At 38.8% G+C, this 18,632-nt stretch overlaps 1 protein-coding gene and 1 pseudogene across 25 annotated transcripts in view; one reads left to right on the top strand and one right to left on the bottom strand.

Annotated features, from left to right (window-relative positions):
* ERC2 (ELKS/RAB6-interacting/CAST family member 2) overlaps nt 1-18,632 on the bottom strand; it is an 895,762-nt gene that overhangs the window by 837,355 nt on the left and 39,775 nt on the right. The window lies entirely within an intron of this gene.
* LOC118602598 lies at nt 7,148-7,266 on the top strand (annotated as a pseudogene).

Below are 18,632 nucleotides of genomic sequence, written 5' to 3'. Positions count from 1 at the left end.
AAAAAGACAAAAAAATCAATGGAACAGCATAGAAAACTCAAAAATAATCCTTTGTTTCTATGGTCAACTAACCTATGACAAAGGCAAAAATATACAATGGAAAAACAACAGTCTCTTTAACAAATGGTGTTGGAAAAACTAGGCAGATACATGCAAAAAAATAAAACTGGGCCACTCTCTTACATCCTATGCCCCCAAAAAAGCTCAAAATAAATTAAATACTCAATTGTAAGGCCTTAATCCACAAAATTCCTAAAACAAAAATAGCTAGTAAACTATTTGACATAAGTCTGAGTAATATCTTTTTGGCTATGTCACCTCAAGCAAGGGAAACAAAGCAAAAGTAAACAAATGGGACTTCATTAAACTAAAAAGCTTCTGTTCAAAGAAGGAAACCATTAACAAAACAAACAAACAAAAACCTACTGAATGGGAGAATATATTTGTAAATGATACATCAGATATCCAAAATATATAAGGAACTCGTACAACTCAGTAACAAAAAAATAATCTGATCAATAAATGGGCAGAAGGGGTCTGATCAAGATGGTGTGGAAGGTAAACACTGTGCTCGCCTCCTTTCATGACCACAAAACTAAAGAAAAACCATCACTGGGAGTTGCCTGAGCTCTGGCGGAACAGAAGTCCTACATCTGGGGACATACATAATAAGAGTGGTCTCCAAACTTTTTGGCAGCAGGAACCAGTGCTCCTATGAGAATCTCATGCCTGATGATCTGAGGTGGAGCTGAGGTGATGATGCACTGGGGAGCAGCTGCAAATACACATGAAGCTTCACTTGCTCACCCGCAGCTCACCTCCTGCTGTGTGCCTGGGTTCCTAACATGTCATAGAACAGTGCCAATTTGCAGCCCGGGGATTGGAGACCACTGCATAAGAGGCAACCTGGAGACTTGTAGGAGGGGAGGAAGTGCAAAAGAGGCAGTCCCACAATCGCGCGTGGCAGTAGAGAATCAAGAATGTTATCATGACCGCAGAGGCCCCCTACTGGGGTCCCGATTCCACACTAAACTCCCCAGCCCAGGATTCTAGTGCCAGGAAGAGAAGGCTCTACACTCTCTGGCTGTACAAAACAGTGGAGATTGTAGCTGAGTGAGATAGAGGGTCACGGAAGTCACAAACATTCCTCTTAAAGAACTGGTGTGTGGACTTACCGATGACAGACTCACTCACTCTGACCTCCAGCACTGGTGCAGCTGCTCAGAGTGCCGGGGACACACGGGAAGGAATGGAGTTGTCTGGATGCAGGACAAGGCCTGGAGGGGCAGCTTTCGTCCAGACAGAGCTGCTGGCAGTGTCCACTATCCCTGTGTTGAGCACTCACCACTCCCAGCATGCAGGCATAGGCAGCCGTCATATCTGAGTATCCATTAGCCTGGTTAACATCAGTCATTCCACCCAGTGATTCCCTGAGAACCCGTCCCTTCCAGTGTGTGGGCCCGCCCAAGCTGTCTCCAGTGGTTTATTCCATATAATTGGCCTGTTTTGGCTCATGCTGCGGATTTTACTAAAATCTCTCAAAGGCTCACAAACCCAAAGAAGCAGCATCTGGCCTCGGAGCACCCCATACCTGTTACTGAGCAGCCCCAAACCTGGCTCAAGTAGCAGCTGGCCTCAGTTTCTAAGGCACCTATAAACCAGCACAGGTGGCAGCCATCTGCAGATTGCTTGGTGACTCTTACCAGGTCACCCCAAAAGTGCACAGGCTGCTGTTGAACGTGGCCTGCAGCTGGGTCCCTCCCAGAAGGCCCTTGGCCCAGTATACCCAGTGGGCTGCTTTGACTGGCACCAGAGCCAGAGCATCACCCAGGGCAGCATCTGGAGAGGACACACCCAAAAAGCAGAGTGGAAAGGCACCAAAGCCCTGTTAAAGTGAATCCTGCTCTACAGGGTCAGCGCCTCAAGAGCCAGTTCTCTCAACCAATCAGCCCAAAGGTCAATCCCTCTCTGCAATGTACAATCAGCAACCCAAGCTCAACTACAACATGAGGGCACATGCAACCCACATAAGGGACACATCTTGAGTACTTGGCTCAGGTTACCAGGGAAGACTGTGCCAGTAGGCCCCACAGAACACTTACCACATAAAGCCACTCTACTAAGACCAGGAGACTCAGGAGCTCTATCTAATACATAGAAACAAACACAAGGAGACAGCCAAAATGAGAAAACAAAGAAACATGTCCCACATGAAAAAACAGAAAAAAAGCTCAAAAAAAAAAAAAAAACTCTCAACAAAATGGAGACAAGTAATCTACCAGAAGTAGAGTTCAAAACACTGGTTATGAGGATATTTGATGAACTTGGGAGAAGAGTACATGAACTCAGTAAGAACTTTAACAAAGAGATAGAAAACAAAAATAAGATAGAAAACATAAAAGGGAACCAGTCAGAAATGAATAATACAATATCTTACATGAAGAGAACATTAGAGGGAATCAACGAAATGGATGAAGTGGAGGATCAAAACAGTAATTTAGAGAATAGGGTAGTAGAGGACACCCAATCAGGACAGCAACAAGAAAAAAAAAAAAGATTCCAAAAAAATGAGACGAGTTTAAGGGGCCTCTGGGACAACATCAAGAGTACCAACATTCACATCATAAGAATACCAAGAGAAGAGAGAAAGAAACTAAAAACCTATTTGTAGAATTAATGATGGAAAATGTCCCTAACCTGGTGAAGAAAATAGACATACAACCCCAAGAATTTCAGAAAGTCCTAAACAAGAGGAACCAAAACAGGCCCACAATAAGACACATTATAATTAAAATTCCAAAGGTTAAAGACAGAGAATCTTAAAAACAGCAAGAGAAAAGGAATTAGGTACCTACAAGTGAGCTCTCATAAGACAGTCAGCTGATTTCTCAACAGGAATTTTGCAGGCCAGAAGGGATTGGCACAAAATATTCAAAGTGATGAAAAGCAAGGACCTACAACCAAGATTAATCTACCCAGCAAAGCTATCATTTAGACTTGAAGGACAGATAAAGAGCTTCCCAGACAAGAAAAAGCTAAAAGAGTTCATTACCCCCAAGCCAGTATTATAGGAAATGTTGGCAGATCTTCTTCAAGAAGAAAAAAATGTGAATAATAAAATGGCAATAACAGCATACCTATCAACAAGCATTTCAAATGAAAGAGAACTGAATGCTCCTATCAAAAGATAGGGTGGCTGAATGGATAAGGAAAAAAGACCCTTACATATGCATACGCTACCTCCAAGAGACTCATCTGAGATCGAAAGACCCACAGACTGAAAATAAAGTAATAGAAAAGGTATTTCATGAAAAGTGAAATGAAAAAACATCTGGGGTAGCAATACTTATACCTGACAAAACAGACTAAAACAAAGGCTATAACAAAAGACAAAGAAGTACCCAGTAATCCCACTTGTGGGACTTTATCTAAAGAAACCCAAAATACAATTTCAAAGGGACACGTGCATCCATATGTTCATTGTAGCATTATTTATAGCCAAGATATGGAGGCAACCTGGGTGTCCCTTAATGGATGAATAAATAAAGAAGAGTTGATACATACATACAATGGAATATTACTCAGTCATAAAATAAGTAAATAAATAAAAGAATAAAATCTTTATATCTGAAACAACATGGGTAGACATAAAGAGTAGTGTGCTGAGTGGAGTAAGTCAGATAGAGAAAGACAAATGCCATATATAATTTCATTTACATGTGGAATCTAAAAAAGAAAATAAAACAGAAACAAACTCACAGACAGAGTATTTTGAAGGTTACCAGATGGGAGGGTGGTTTAGGAGTGGGATAAAAAGGGAGAAGGGATTAAAAAGTACAAATTGGTAGTTACAATATAGTCATGGAGATGTAAAGTATAGCATAAAGAATACAGTCGGTAATATTATAATAACTATATATGGTGTCAGATGGGTACTAGATTTATTGAGTGATCACTTTGTGAATTTTATAGATGTCTGATCACTATGTTGTACACCTGAAACTAATATAATACCGTATGCCAACTATAACTGAAAAATAAAAAATATTATTAAATAAATAAATGGACAGAGGGCATAAAAAGACATTTCTCCAAAGACATACAGATGGCCAACAGACATGTGAGATGTTCAACATCACCAATCATCAGAGAAATGCAAACCAAAACTACAATCACATATCACCTACACCAGTCAGAAACACTATTATCAAAAAGTCAACAAATAAAATATGTTAGCAAGGATGTGAAGAAAAGGGAACCCTTTCGCACTATTGGTGGAACTGCATATTGGTGCAGCCATTATGGCAATAGTACAGCGATTCCCCAAAAATCTAAAAATATATCTACCATACAAACTAGCAATTCCATTTCTGGATATCCAAAGAAAATGAAAACACTAATTCGAAAAGATATATGCACCCCTATTTTCACTGCAGCATGATTCACAATAGCCAAGATATGGAAGCAATCTAGGTGTCTATTGATAGATGAATGGATAAAGAAGATGTGATATATATATAGATATATATATCTATATATAGATATATAGATAGATAGATAGATAGATAGATAGATAGATATTATGCAACGATGATGATGAAATCTTGACATTTGCAACAACATGAATGGACCTAGTGGGTATTATGCTGAGAAAAAGATAAATACTATATGATTTCACTTATATGTGAAAACTAAAACAAACAAATAAACAAAAACAGACTCAAAGAAACAGACAAAAGGGATGGTCATCAAGGGAAGGAGGTTAAGAAAGAGAAACCGGCACAATGAGGGACTACAGAGGTTCCCTGGAAATTCACCCCGTGTATATGTGTGTGTGTATATATGTGTGTAATGGTACCACAACTTTGTAATGGTAACAATGCTAGAGGAGCCACAGCTCACTTACTATATTTGCATGGTGGACACTTTAGTTCATGTTCATTAGTCCAAAATAAATGTGTAAAACAGTGCCTGCTGTAAGGTGGATATTCTAAAAATACATGAGTAATAGATATTTACTTACCTACTATCAGACAGGTAATAGAAGAATAAGCAAAGAAATTGCGATAAGTGCCCCAGAGGAACTAAATGAGGTGGAAAGATAGCGGCTGGTAGGCTCCTTCCCTCAGACAGGAGAGAAGTCTCTGAGTGGGTGACATCTGGCTAAAACCTTAAAAGGACAGGAAGCCAGCTATTTCACAGGGAGGAATGGGGCTAGCAAAGAGAAACACTGCAGGCAAACGCTGTGCATGCCAAGGTCCCAAGGCGAATAGCTCGGCACACAGGCTTGAGGAACAAGAGGCACTGGTGTGGCTGTCGCTGAGGGAAGGAGGGGAAGGCGTACAAGATAAAGCGGGAGAACTCGGAAGGTACCAAATCACACCTCCACATTCAGGAACTTTTCCATCTATGTTATCACCAATCCAGTCACCAAAATATTTACCAGTGGGTTCACATACTCCTCTCAGTGGTCCTGGACTACAAGTCCGTGGAGAGCAAGAACTGTGAGCCTTCAGAAGCAGACATGAGTCTCCACCCCCCTCTCAGACATTGGTCCAGAGATTGGCACGTGATCCTGAGCATTCAATCCGTAGCTGGGCCAGCACCGTATGACAGCACCTCACACAAAAACTCTGCTCACAAAGGGGCGGTGAAAGTTAGATGAGCCAATCAAGTTCTCTGAAGATTTTAACCGGAATATAAAAATAAATAAACCAGTTGGGGGTAGAAAGAAAAGTAGACGGAAAGAGAAGTAATTGTGGCTAAGAACAGAACTCGAGTAAAGATTTAAAACTTCTACTTCCCAGACCTTAGTGTCACCGTGTATCCATGTATTCTCAACTCCATGCCCTTGCTATACCTTGGTTCTTATTATGAGATTTCTGAAAGACTGTAGCCCTCTAAATACCACTTAATAACATTTATCAAATGCTTACTCTGTACTCTGCGTTAAGGGCTTTACTTGTTACCTCAGAGTCTTCTCTAGCAACTGTGGAAGGAGGAATCTCTATCCCCATTTTTACAGCTAAAGACACATCTCCAAGAAGTTGAGCTATTTATCTACCATAAAGCCGTAATGAGCAGACTTGGGACCCCAAAGTTCTGTGGTGCTAACCATTATGATTAATCGACTCTTGTTTTCTTCAAGCAGAGTGCTCTATCCCTTACAAAGTGGAACAGAATATTCTTTTCAATGTCTAAGAAAAGTGTCAGTGCCTGTTGTTATAGAGTGGTGGCTTTTAAAAACATATGTAAGCTGTATCCAAAATGTCAAATTTCAGGATATCTAGAGCAAACTGATTTTTTTTTTCAATTACAGTTGGCATTTCAATATTATATTAGTTTCAGGCATACAGCATAATGGTTAGACATTTATATACCTTATGAAGTAATCCCCCCAATAAGTCCTAGTACCACCCTGGCACCATACATAGTTATTGTAATATTATTGATATATTCCATATGCTGTACTTTACAACCCTGCGGCTGATCTGTAACTGCCAATTTGTATTTCTTAATCCCTTCACCTTTTTCACCCAGTGCCCCAACCTCCCCTCTATCTGACAACCATCCATTTGTTCTTGGTGTCTATGAGTCTGTTTGTTTCATTTGTTCATTTGTTTTTTAGACTCCACATATAGTGTAGTTACATGGTATTTGTCTTTCTCTGTCTGACTTATTTTACTTAGAATAATACCTTCTTGGTCCATCCATGTTGCAAACTGATCTTAATTTATGTCTGTGTGACACAGAATATAAATTTAGAAAATGAACTTTGGTGAAAGAGTTAAAGACAGGTAATAAAGTAGGTACTCATTAAAGGTACCATGCAACATGATACATAAATATCAAGCCATATGAATAATTCAACAAAATTACTCTATAGATAGCTTTTCCCGTGGCACTTTAGTCCTATGGTAATAATGACTAATGTTTACTAAGCGTTTACTATGTACTAGGCATACTGCTAAGCACTCAGTGTATATTATCTTGTTTAAACTATAGGGGAAATAATAAAATAACCCAGATGTGGAAATGGAAACAAAGGGAGACTAAGTAGTTAGTTTGGTTTCTAGAAGCAAGTTTTAAATGTAGATATATCTACCTCCAAAGGCCTTGTTCTCAATCACTTCAAAAATCTCAATGAGTCTATGGCCATGCCACCTTGAACGTGCCCAATCTCATCTGATCTCGGAAGCTAAGCAGGGTTGAGCCTGGTTAGTACTTGGACGGGAGACCACCTAGGAATACTCGATGCTGTAGGCATGAAAAAAAAGATCTCAATTAAATCAGCCATCATATACTATATTGTGATGATTTATTTGAAGGTTTGGCCTCTACTAAGAATCAACCTTCAAAGACTTTATGAACTCTCCTATTTACCTCTGTCTCCTCTTTGCCCAAGATAGAGTAGGAATATAATATTAAAATAAATCAATTAGCTAACACAATTAGCTAATCAACTAACACAAAACTGAGGCAAATAATCACTCCTGCTAAGTTTAGGCTATTGGGTGAATTTTGCAAGGTGATGAATTAGAGAGAAAAAAAAATCAGGATCCAGAAATCTAAACTTCATTTTAGGTATAAAACTTGAACTGCAGTCAGTCTCCAAATAAGAGACCGTTAAGTTCTTTAGCTTATCAACAGATTGATTTGTGACAACTCTGTACCACTCAGAGGAAAGGGAAAAACTGAGCATCTCTGAAAATCTCTCATGAAAATTATCTGTAAATAACGAGAAAGATGTTGAAATATTAACGCCTCCTCCACGAGCACATGAAAATGCTCCCTCATCCACCTTCCATCTGCTTGCCCACTTCTTCCAACAAGAGCACAGCTTCATTCTGTTTTCAGCTTATTTGATGTCTAAAAAGATTAAGCCAAAAATTGCTTCAGCATGCTGGAAAGTATAATCCTCACATTTCAGACACATTTGGACACCCTAATTTAAAATATGGTGGAAAAATAGCATATTTGTAGGCTGTTTCGTGCCATATTTTAAATGTATCCTTAACTAAATTCATTTCTCTATCAAATTCATAGGCATGAACTTAACTTCTCAGTGGAAGTAACAATAGCAACAACATTAATAGCAGCTAACACCAACATAACATTGTTCTAAACACTTTACGAAGTCATTCCTTTAATAATCTTATAATGTGACTATTATTAGCTCCATTTTACAGAGTAGAAAACTGAGGCCCAGAGGCATTCAGTGACTTTTTCCAGGTCACAAGGCTGATGGTAGTACAGCCAATGCTTGAAACCAGGGCTCTGGCTCCAGATTCTATGTTCTTAGCCATTACTCCAAACTTCCCAGGGGGCTTTATCCACTACCTAGCTTTAAGCTTTTCTAATAGCTGTGGTCATTGTCATACTTCAGCAGGAAAAAAGCCAGAGGGTGAGCACAGTGGGTTGAACAGTGGCCTCAAAAAAGATAAGCCCTAAATCCAAAGGCAAGTGTCCTCATAAGAGAAAGGCAGAGGGAGACACAGAGGAGAAGGTGATGTGAAGACAGAGGCAGACTGGAGTGATATACTTATAAGCCAAAGAATGCAAGGGTTGCGGGCAACCAGCCACCAGAAGCTAGGAGTAAGGCATGGAATATATTCCCCCTCAGAGCCTCCAGAAAGAATCAACCCTAAAGTCACCTTGATTTCAGATTTCTGTCTTCCATATCTGTGAGAGAAGAAATTTCTGTTGTTTTAAGCCACCAAGTTAGTGGCAATTTATTATGCCAACCCCAGGAAGCTAATACGGTGAGTCATGGGCCCAAAAACCTTGAACTGAAATCACATCCTCACTTTACAGATCAGGAAACCAAAGCTCAAAGTGAGGAATTCATCAGTGAGCTGCCAACTGCACAGTGGGTTGTGACATAGCCAAGCCAGACTCTAGACTACATCCTGGTCTCCCAATTCCTGGGCCAGCCCTTTGTTCAGTATCTCTTACCCACCTCTTTAAGAAACAGAATCATACCTGTACTTTAGAACCTGACCATCTAGGTGGTCACTAGGTGACCTGGTTCTACCATTTGCTAGCTATGAACTTCCATTTTCTCATCTGTAAAATAGGAACAGAAATAACACCTACCTTACAGTGTTATTTTGAGAAGCAAATAAATCAATATATAAGCCTGATATATAGTGAGTTCTCAATAAATGTTAGCTATTACAATTATTTTATTCCATGATCTATTTAGCTATTGATAAAGGGTTATTTATAAAATCAAGAATATCATAGTACCTGGAGAAAAAAACTGATAGGCACATTAGTAGCATTTATCTCCATGTGTGGAAATTTGTGACAAATCTTATTCCCCAATTTCTTATGAGGGGGTTGGATGGTGACAGGTAATGTCCATCATCCTCGATCTGTACCTCTCTGACAGTTTTTAATGGTCTTTCCTCCAAAAATTAGGTCCTAATATGATTGACCAGTGACCAGGACATTGACTGGTAGGTGTCATGCTAGTGGACATGGTCACTGTAACACAAAGAAACACAGTCATGACCCATGTCCTCTCTTCCACTTGTGCAGCCCCAAAAGGGCAAGCTGGCCCTGAGCCTCCCATATTTTCCCTGCTCTCCCATGATGACCACTCCTGGAAACATTGCTTTCTCAGGTAGCTCTGACATCCTACCAGCTTTCCAGCCCTGGGACCAGTAAGGCAGACAGGGCTTTTCCCTGCCTTACTGAACAAAGCCCTACCCACCCTCCTTTACACCTTTCACTTTCGGGTATCTGTGTGGGAAGCACACCAAAGCTGCCTCCTCTTGCTATGTTGGGGTCTGGTGGGGAAGGAATAGCAAGCTCCCTAATAAAAAAAAATCCCTGAATGGAGGGATACTGAGCCCATCCTCAGAGATTAATAAAACCATACTGCTTCCCTTTAGACTGCTGGTCTTTATGTATATATTCCCCTTGGTCAGACCCTGAAGAGAGGCAAAAAGAGCAGTAGCATTCAGACACCAAAACCTCACTCAAATTGCTAACAAATTCATATTACTTGCTGATGGTAAATGTGTACTATAAGCTATGTTTCTTCAAAGAATAATGCTCATTATAAAGTGTCCTCTGATGTACTGAACTTCCTATTAGTCATCTGAATGATAATGCAGACTTGAAGAATACCAGGAAAATGAAACACTTGGGGAAAATAAAGCCATTTCTCTCCAAACCAAATAAACACCAGTCTGTGGCAATGGTTATCCTGCTCTAATTATAGCTCTGGATCTACACACAAACATGCGCACACATGCACACACATGCACATACATACATACCATGTCCTTTGTCATAACTATCCCATATAAAATTCAAGCCAGCTGCTAGAATCAAGCTAAGTACTATTGGAATTAACAGTGTCCTTAGGAAATGTAGGCCTGAGATGCTGATTATATTATAAACAGAATTTCTGTGTTTGCCTGAACTTTTTCCAGGAAGTTCAAGAACCAGGAACAGCTGTAGAAATCCAAGTCATCAGAAAATCAAACAAAGGCAGCACCTCTCCTGCAAAGTAAATTCCCTAAAAGGACCTTAGCATCTGCCTTCTTAGCATAAGAGGCCAGCATCTTAATCTATGGTGAATTTTTAATAGTTCTTTCTTCCCTTTTTTTCTACTCATTTGGGAAACATGATCCATTTTACTCTAGGCCAGGCACCAGACTTCCACCATCATCCATAATCATGTCGATTGTTTTTGACTTTCAAGAATTTACCAATGCCTGATATACTTTACCCATTTCTCTTTCCCTATATATCTAAAAGGAGGTTGTTTCCCATTTCCATAAATTCCTTGAGATCAAGATAATTATTAAGATAACACCACCACCCTCTCCCACAGGTAGTCAGGATTTTAACCCAAGATTCTGGGGCCAACAGATTTCATATTTTTCTAACATCTGGAATTTGAAAATGTTCACCTTCATTTCACCTTCAAACTAAGAAAGCACATCTATCAACCAAGGAGTGGACTAAGCAACCAGAGAAACAACATCCTACCTAAGGCAAAAAACAGTTGCTTAGCTCCAGATATTCCTGGTGTTTGAGAAAATTCAGAAATCCAGGTTTTTACATGAGTCTCCCACTTTTTCAATGTTGGCAACTAATTCCCAAGGTCACACTGCCAACTTGTGGCAGAGCAAAAATTAGATCCAGACCTCCTGGCCTCACGAAGCCCAAGAGGCCTTGGCTCTATACATACTTATTCATTTCATTTGACAACTATTTACTAAACAACTGCTGTATTCAGTGATATAATTTTAATAAGTGGATGAATGAATGGATATATTCATTAATAAGTGGATGAATGATGGATGGATGGATGGATGGATGGATGGACGGATGGATGAATGGGTGGATGGATGGATGAACAGCCAGATATTAAGGAATTAAGGGAAAAAGCAAAACATAATTTACAAATTAACAAAATATCTTTTTTAAAAAAACTTTTTAAAAAAAAACATTCACCATAACTATCATTTTCCTTTCTCAAGTAATTTTATTTGCAAATGACATTGAATAGGGAATAGATCACATAGTCTGAAAATTAAAAGTTAAGACAAACATAGAAATTCTAGTTAAGCCAAAGCATTCTACACTAAGAAAGCCATGACAAAGGAAGAACTGTAGCTTTGTAATGCTACAGTTCCTCTTCTTGTATGACTTAAGAACCTTTTTCCCCATAGTACTTTTGGGAGCGTGGAGTATATTTCCAGAGTGTTTCTATCAGAACAGTAATTAGTATAGCTAAGAAATGCCATCAACAGCAAAAGTATAATTAGCCTTTACTTACAAAATTTCTCCTGGGATATGCTGGTGGCTCCTGCCTTTACCAATGTGCTTACTGTGTTATCCCATAACAAGTGAATCACCCCATCAGCAGCACTTGAATAAAACCACCATCACATCAAACTGGACTACCAATTTGTCAACCTTTGCCCGCTTCAACCATACCTGCCTCATCCTAGCCCCATATCCCCATCAAATCACACTCACAAGTGATACAGCAGCACTGACTCTTTTTTTTGCCATCAGGACACTCTTAATTTTCTTGAAAAAATTTTAGTAGCTTAAAATTGTGGCATGTTTCAATCCATATGAGCCTTTGAGACTTTATTCAGACAGCAACCCAAAAGGGAAAACTGAGGTCCAGGGAAAGGAGGCAATTTGGCCAACATCACATACTGTTTGACATCAATGTCTAAGTTAATTCCTAGTCTGGAGCCTCCTCTTTTTGTTGAACCAAGCAGTCTCCTTAGATTAAAAGTTACTTCTTTTACTCCACACCTACTAAGGTCTCTTCATCTGAACCTTTTCTGATCATCTCCTCTCTGGGTTCAAGGAAGAGAATTCTCACCCCATCTCCAAGGCTGATCTTATCTTCTCCCTGCAATTTCAGTCTTTGTTCCACCAATAACCCCTCTCTCTAGCAGCCCATGCCCTACAAATTAAAAATATGGTCAATGGCAGGAGGAGAGTCCCCAAACTCCACATCCCCTCCAGTTACCACCCTTCCAAGTTAAGCTCCTTGCAGAAAGAGTATAAAAATCAACATTACCACTTCCAAACCACTGCAGCACAATATCCACTCTTACCACCTTCATGATGACATTCTGACAGAGGCCACAAGAAAGCCAGTTCCACCAAAACCATGTCCTTACTCAGCATCCCCACCTGAATGAGTGAGGCTTTGCAACCAAACATAACAAAGAACCAAACTCCTGATCTCCCCACTTCTTGAATCTTCCCCAGTGGCTCAACCTCAAATTCTTTGACTCCTTTTGTTTTCTGCACTAGAATGGAAGTTCCATAAAGGCAGGAGTTTTTGTCCATTACTATACCCTCAGCACCTATCCCAGCACGTGATATAAGTTCTGTATTTGTTGAGCTAATCCACTTTAGCCATTCAGTCATTATCTTGTTTGACACCTCCAGGGGAAAGTGGGTAGACACATCTAAAGGCCAGTGGAGAGACTTGGGCTAGAGAACTTGATTTGGGAGACCATTCCTTTGGCATAAACTGTTAAAGTGTCATTATAAGAGTTTTAGCTAGACAAAGATGATGCAGCAGATGGATTCACTAGACAGAGATGAGCAAAACAAGCCAAAGTTTACAAAAATTAGTTAATCAATCTGAGTTCTCAGGATTCTAGCTGGTTGAATTAATCTATTTAGAGCTGGAACAATGTGATCTTTGGGCAACTGGAGAGATTGCCTTTCCTGAGAGTTCAAACAACAGCATCTACTGGGAAGTAACCCTCACTTTTTCTCTCTATTACTCTCTCCAGTGATATAAAAATTTGTATCACTCATGCCACAGAAAATATTTCAATGCAGCCTACCAGAAAATATAAAAATATAATTGGTGTATCTCTCTTTCTTTCTCTCTCTCCCTCTCTCCCTCCCTCCCCTCCCCCCCCCACCCCCCGCCGCCTTCTCTCTCTCTCTTGGCATGAGTAAGATCTGGCTATGGCTCAAAGTTCTCCAGAGCAGCCGTCTGCAATTAACATGAACTGGCTTGGATTCAGCTAAAGGGGTCCATACCTCAGTCAAGAAAACTCTTCTTGTAAGGAAAAAGAAAGCCTTAAACACTCCTTATGAGAATGTAAATTGGTATATCCACTATGGAAAACAGTATGGAGGATCATCAAAAAATTAAGAAGAGAATTACCACATGACCCAGCAATCCCTGTTATGGGTAGCTACAAAAAAAATTGATAACATTTATTCTTAAAGATATATGTACCACTATGTTCAATGCAGCACTATTCGCAGTGGCCAAGACATGAAAATAACCAAAGTGTCCTTTGATCAAAGAACAGAAGAAAAGATGAAATACTGCCATTTGTAACAACATGGATGGTTCTTAAGAATATCACACTAAGTGAAATAAGTAAAATGGAAAAAGTCAAGAACTATATGATTTCTATCATATGTGGGATACAAAACTGAAAGCAACAAACAAACAAGACAAACAAACAAAATCTCATAGACACAGACAACAGTGTAGTAGTTATAAGAGGGAAAGGGGGGAAGAGGGAGGTAGAAAATAGCAAAAGGGGTCAAACATACAATGACAGAAGGATATTTGACTTTGGGTGGTGAACACACAATGCAATATACAGATGATGTACTATAGAATTGTACATTTGAAACCTACATAATTTTATTAACCAATGTCACCCCAATAAACTTAAGTTTTTAAAAAACTCTAATTTAAAAAAAATCTCCTAGCCACTCCTAAGAAGCTCATCTGAATTTGGTTTCAAGAGTAGGATATTCTAATTCCACTGATTCTTTAAAGGAAAGAGAGCAGGACAATAAGGAAAAACTGTTCCCAAGACTGTGATATGGCATCTCCTTGGCATATAACAAAAATATTTGTGTATCCAACGATGACATTTTGGAGATGATATATTACTTCCTCCCTCCCTCCCTTCCACCTCTCTCAAGCACATACACACATTAATAATAGAAAAAACATATCAAAGAATTAAACCAAGGGCAATTAGGCTGTTCTAAGCTCAAATGACAGAGCTTCTGTTGGGTCCGCCATCATCTTTCCCTTTTGACCATCAGCACGTTGACAGAGGAGTGTTTAAACTCGAACTTCTGCTGTACCACAACAGTCCCAGAGGAGTTCACAGACCCAGGAACACATAGGAAAAATAATAGAATCAAAATACTGTTTGTTCCAACATGGGCCTCCATATAGGATTAAGCAATATACTAACTTCTCTCTTTTTATTGAAGTATAATTGACATACAATATTCTATTAATTTCATAGTGATTTGATATTCCTGTACATTACAAAATGATTACCAAAATAAGTCTAGTTACCATCTGTCACCATACAAAATTATTACATTATTGATTATATTTCCTATGCTGTACATTGCATCTCATGACTTATTTATTTTATAACCAAAAGTTTGTACCCGTTTAACTTTTTCACCTATTTTGTCCACTCCCCTGACCTCTTCTCTCTCTGGTAATCACAAGTTTGTTTCCTTTATCTAAAAATCTCTTTTTGTTTTGTTTTGTTTTATTTTTTAGATTTCACATATAAGTGAAATCATACAGTATTTGTCTTCCTCTGACTTATTTCACTTACCATAATACCCTCTAGGTCCATCCATGTTGTCAAAAATAGCAAAGTTTCATTCTTTTTAAAAGCTTAGTAATATTCCATTGTGTACATGGTGTATACATGTATATATACATATATGCATATGCACCACATCTTCTTTATCCATTCATCTATTGATAGACACTTAGGTTGCTTCCATATCTTGGTTATTGTAAATAGTTCTGCAATGAACAAAGTGGTGCATCTATCTCTTTGAATTAGTGTTTCCATTTTCTTCAGGTAGGTGGAATTTCTAGACCATATGTTAGTTCTATTTTTAATTTTCTGAGAAACCTCCATACTGTTTTCCACAGTGACTGTACCAACTTACATTCCCACTAACAGTGTATAAGGGTTCCTTTTACTCCATATCCTCACCAATTCTTATCTCTTGTCTTTTTGATAATAATCAGTCTGCACATATCTTTATAGTGCAACTTCTCTTAATTCAGGGAGGAAAATGACCTCCATAAGGCGATTTTTCTTTCTCCTCTTTAAACATAAGTACAATACTTAGACCACTAATTTTGCCCTGCCTTCTATGAAATAAATCTTAGTCATCTATTTTCTCTTGGTCATTCCCTCCATTGAGAACCTAGACTCCCTACTACCCACCCTTGCTCCCACTTTGCACACTTTTGAATATTAGTCCATCCTCAGGGACTATCTCCAATGCCACCTTCCCTAAATGAAGTCTCCCTTCATCCCTTCCTTCTTTAGGATCCTAAAGCGTTTTAATTGTATCTTCTAAGTACAACTGTCTTCTTTTTTTATGGGTCTTTTATCTACAGGTTTTTATGGGTGCAGCATTTTCCCTGTTAAACTACATTTTCATAGCGGAAACTGAGACCTACTCGTATCTCTAACTATAAAACTTCTAAACAGAGAGACATGACTATTTGTCAGTCAAAATGCATTGGGCCATTAGTAACAAAACTCAATTGGCTTACAAACAGCAGGAAATCAACAGGTGGGGCAATCTTCAAGAAAGGCTCTGGTTCCATTTTTCTGACATTCTCGCAGATCTGTACTCCCCCATGTGGTGCCTTTATCCTTAAATCAGTTTCCCTCACGATTATTATCATCATCTATTATTTGGTCGTTTACATATGCTGGCATTATGCTAAATATTTTTATATGAACTCCCTCATTTAATATAATTAAATGTAAATTCTATTAAATTTACTCCTCTTATAAGGCTAAATTTACCCTTAAAGCACGTACTATTACACTTACCCTTACAGGTGAGGAAATAGGTTCAGAAAGATAAAGCTTCCCAAAGTCCTACAGCTGGAAATGGAACTTAGGCAATCTATCTCCAAAGCTAGCGCTCTTGACCGCTATCAAAGGCAACTAAGCAAGAACCAAAAAGAAAGGCCCACTAATGCTGCATTGCCAGTCTCATCACAGAAACTTTGAACGGGTAGCATATCAGATGCAAAGAACAAAACTGGAGCTGCCAGCATTACAATATAAGTATCATGTAGAAACGTCACTACACATTCTACTGTAAGCATAGGAAATACCTAAGATGTGTTAAGGAGACATTTAAAACTGGCACCAAATTTAGACTTTCTCATTGAAGTTCATCAGAAGTACTGGATGAGATCTGGAAAGGCAATGACTTTCTCAATGAGTTATCTGATGCAGTTTATCCCTGCCCTAAGATCACCTTGTGTACAGAGGACTGGCTATTCCATATGACAGTCAACCCTGACTTTGAAGACCAACTTTAGAGTTCATCTATCTGGGCTCAATCTCAGCTCTGTCACTTGCTGTTAGCTTGGACAAGTTGACTTCCCCCTCTAGCCTTGCCTTGCTCACATATAAAATAGTGATACTACTAACAGTACGTACTTCACAGGGTCATCATGTGGATTATATGAGATACTATGTACGAGTCCTCTTAGCGCTGTTGTTTGAAAGATGATTATTTCATTTAGGGTATACGTAGGAAGTGCTTCATGAGTGATAAAGATCATTTTTATTCTTATCAAGGGAACATATTGTAGTCAGGTGGGTGTGCTAAATGGGACAGTGATACATAGACTCACATGCCTGCCTGAGAAGGGCAGGAGCCCAGATCCTCCCCCAACTCTCCCTCCCCAACCCTTTTCAGAAGCCCTACCCTGGCTGGGTGCTGGGAAAATGCTGTGCTCACTCTCCTGGATTCTGGTTAGGTTCCTACAGAACAGAAAGCTCACATCATGGACTATTCTCAGAGAGGTAAATAAATTGGGCAAGAAGCTTCCTTTCCTAGCTCAAACTTCATGCTCAAGTAAAGTTTCAAGGTAGAGTCAACTGCACATCAAAAACTAGGTATATCACCATTGCATTATTCATGTGCAACATAGGAAAAAGAAATGGGTCTCTAATGGTTTTCACCAGACAGTAAGAGGGTGCCTTACAATTCTTTAGAGCCTTCTTCAGCCTTCTGCATATAAATGAGAACACGGAAGTTACCCAATTAAACGTTATTAATAACTCCCCAAAACCTTGTTTTCCTTGGTCTCTCAAAAATGCCTACAGCATAATTTAGTTTGCAGTGTGAGATTTTGTTTGCAATTATAAAGAAGTGAAATAGAATTATCTGAAGTGAACTGGAAATTTTGGCACCCCCAAGACAAACATAATAAACTAAAAGTCTCTAATAAATATGTTTAAACATATACTTTACTATGACACCCAAAACTATAAACTCTTTTAAGGTTAACTTATTTATGAAGATGGATAAAAATCTACCACCTGTAGTATATTCTATGTGAATACATTTAGAGAATGTGCTACAGTCCATCTGCAAGTTTCCATCTTACCAATGTACACACCTTCTAACTATCACCAAAATCTTGGCACGTGTCCCCTACTTCTCAGCACAAATTGAATAGTAGTGAGCTGAAGACATGTCTCACATTACCAAAAGCTCATTCATTTCATTAACTACTAATTCCTAATACACATGCATTATTACTAAATGGCAATATCTAGATAGAGGTTTGACCTAAATATTTTTAGATGCCCTTAGGGTTTGGAGTAGGAGTAAGGAAGTGAAATGTTCTGCATAATTTAGGTTATACACATTTTTCTAGGGAAAATACAGTTTTCATTACTTTCTGAAAGAGTGCATGTCTCCCCAAAGTTAAAAACCACAGACAGAAGTTTTTAAAATTTGATAAGGCAAATTTCATTTATTATTTGCTACATTTCTAAATTTGAGAAATTTCTAAATTTGATCATTATGTGCACTGTTCAATTTCCACTTCATCATATATTTATTTATTTCTACTGGTTTCAGGATTCCTTAGGAACTTTTAGACATTCTATATGAATATTTCATAAACATTCCTAGTTCTAAAATTACAGTCCTAACTAGCACCCAAATACCATCTATTTTAGAGACCCAAGTCTAGGACAGTTTACAGAAAGTGGACATTTTCTTAGAGTTTTATAGAGGATGCAATTTGACATTATATAAAGGAGCTGTGTGGGTCCACTAAG

Source organism: Rousettus aegyptiacus, unplaced genomic scaffold (assembly GCF_014176215.1).
Source record: "Rousettus aegyptiacus isolate mRouAeg1 unplaced genomic scaffold, mRouAeg1.p scaffold_m13_p_4, whole genome shotgun sequence".
NCBI lineage: Eukaryota > Metazoa > Chordata > Mammalia > Chiroptera > Pteropodidae > Rousettus > Rousettus aegyptiacus.
Note: the sequence above shows the minus strand (reverse complement) of the source record. Positions and strands in the feature narration are given on the sequence as shown.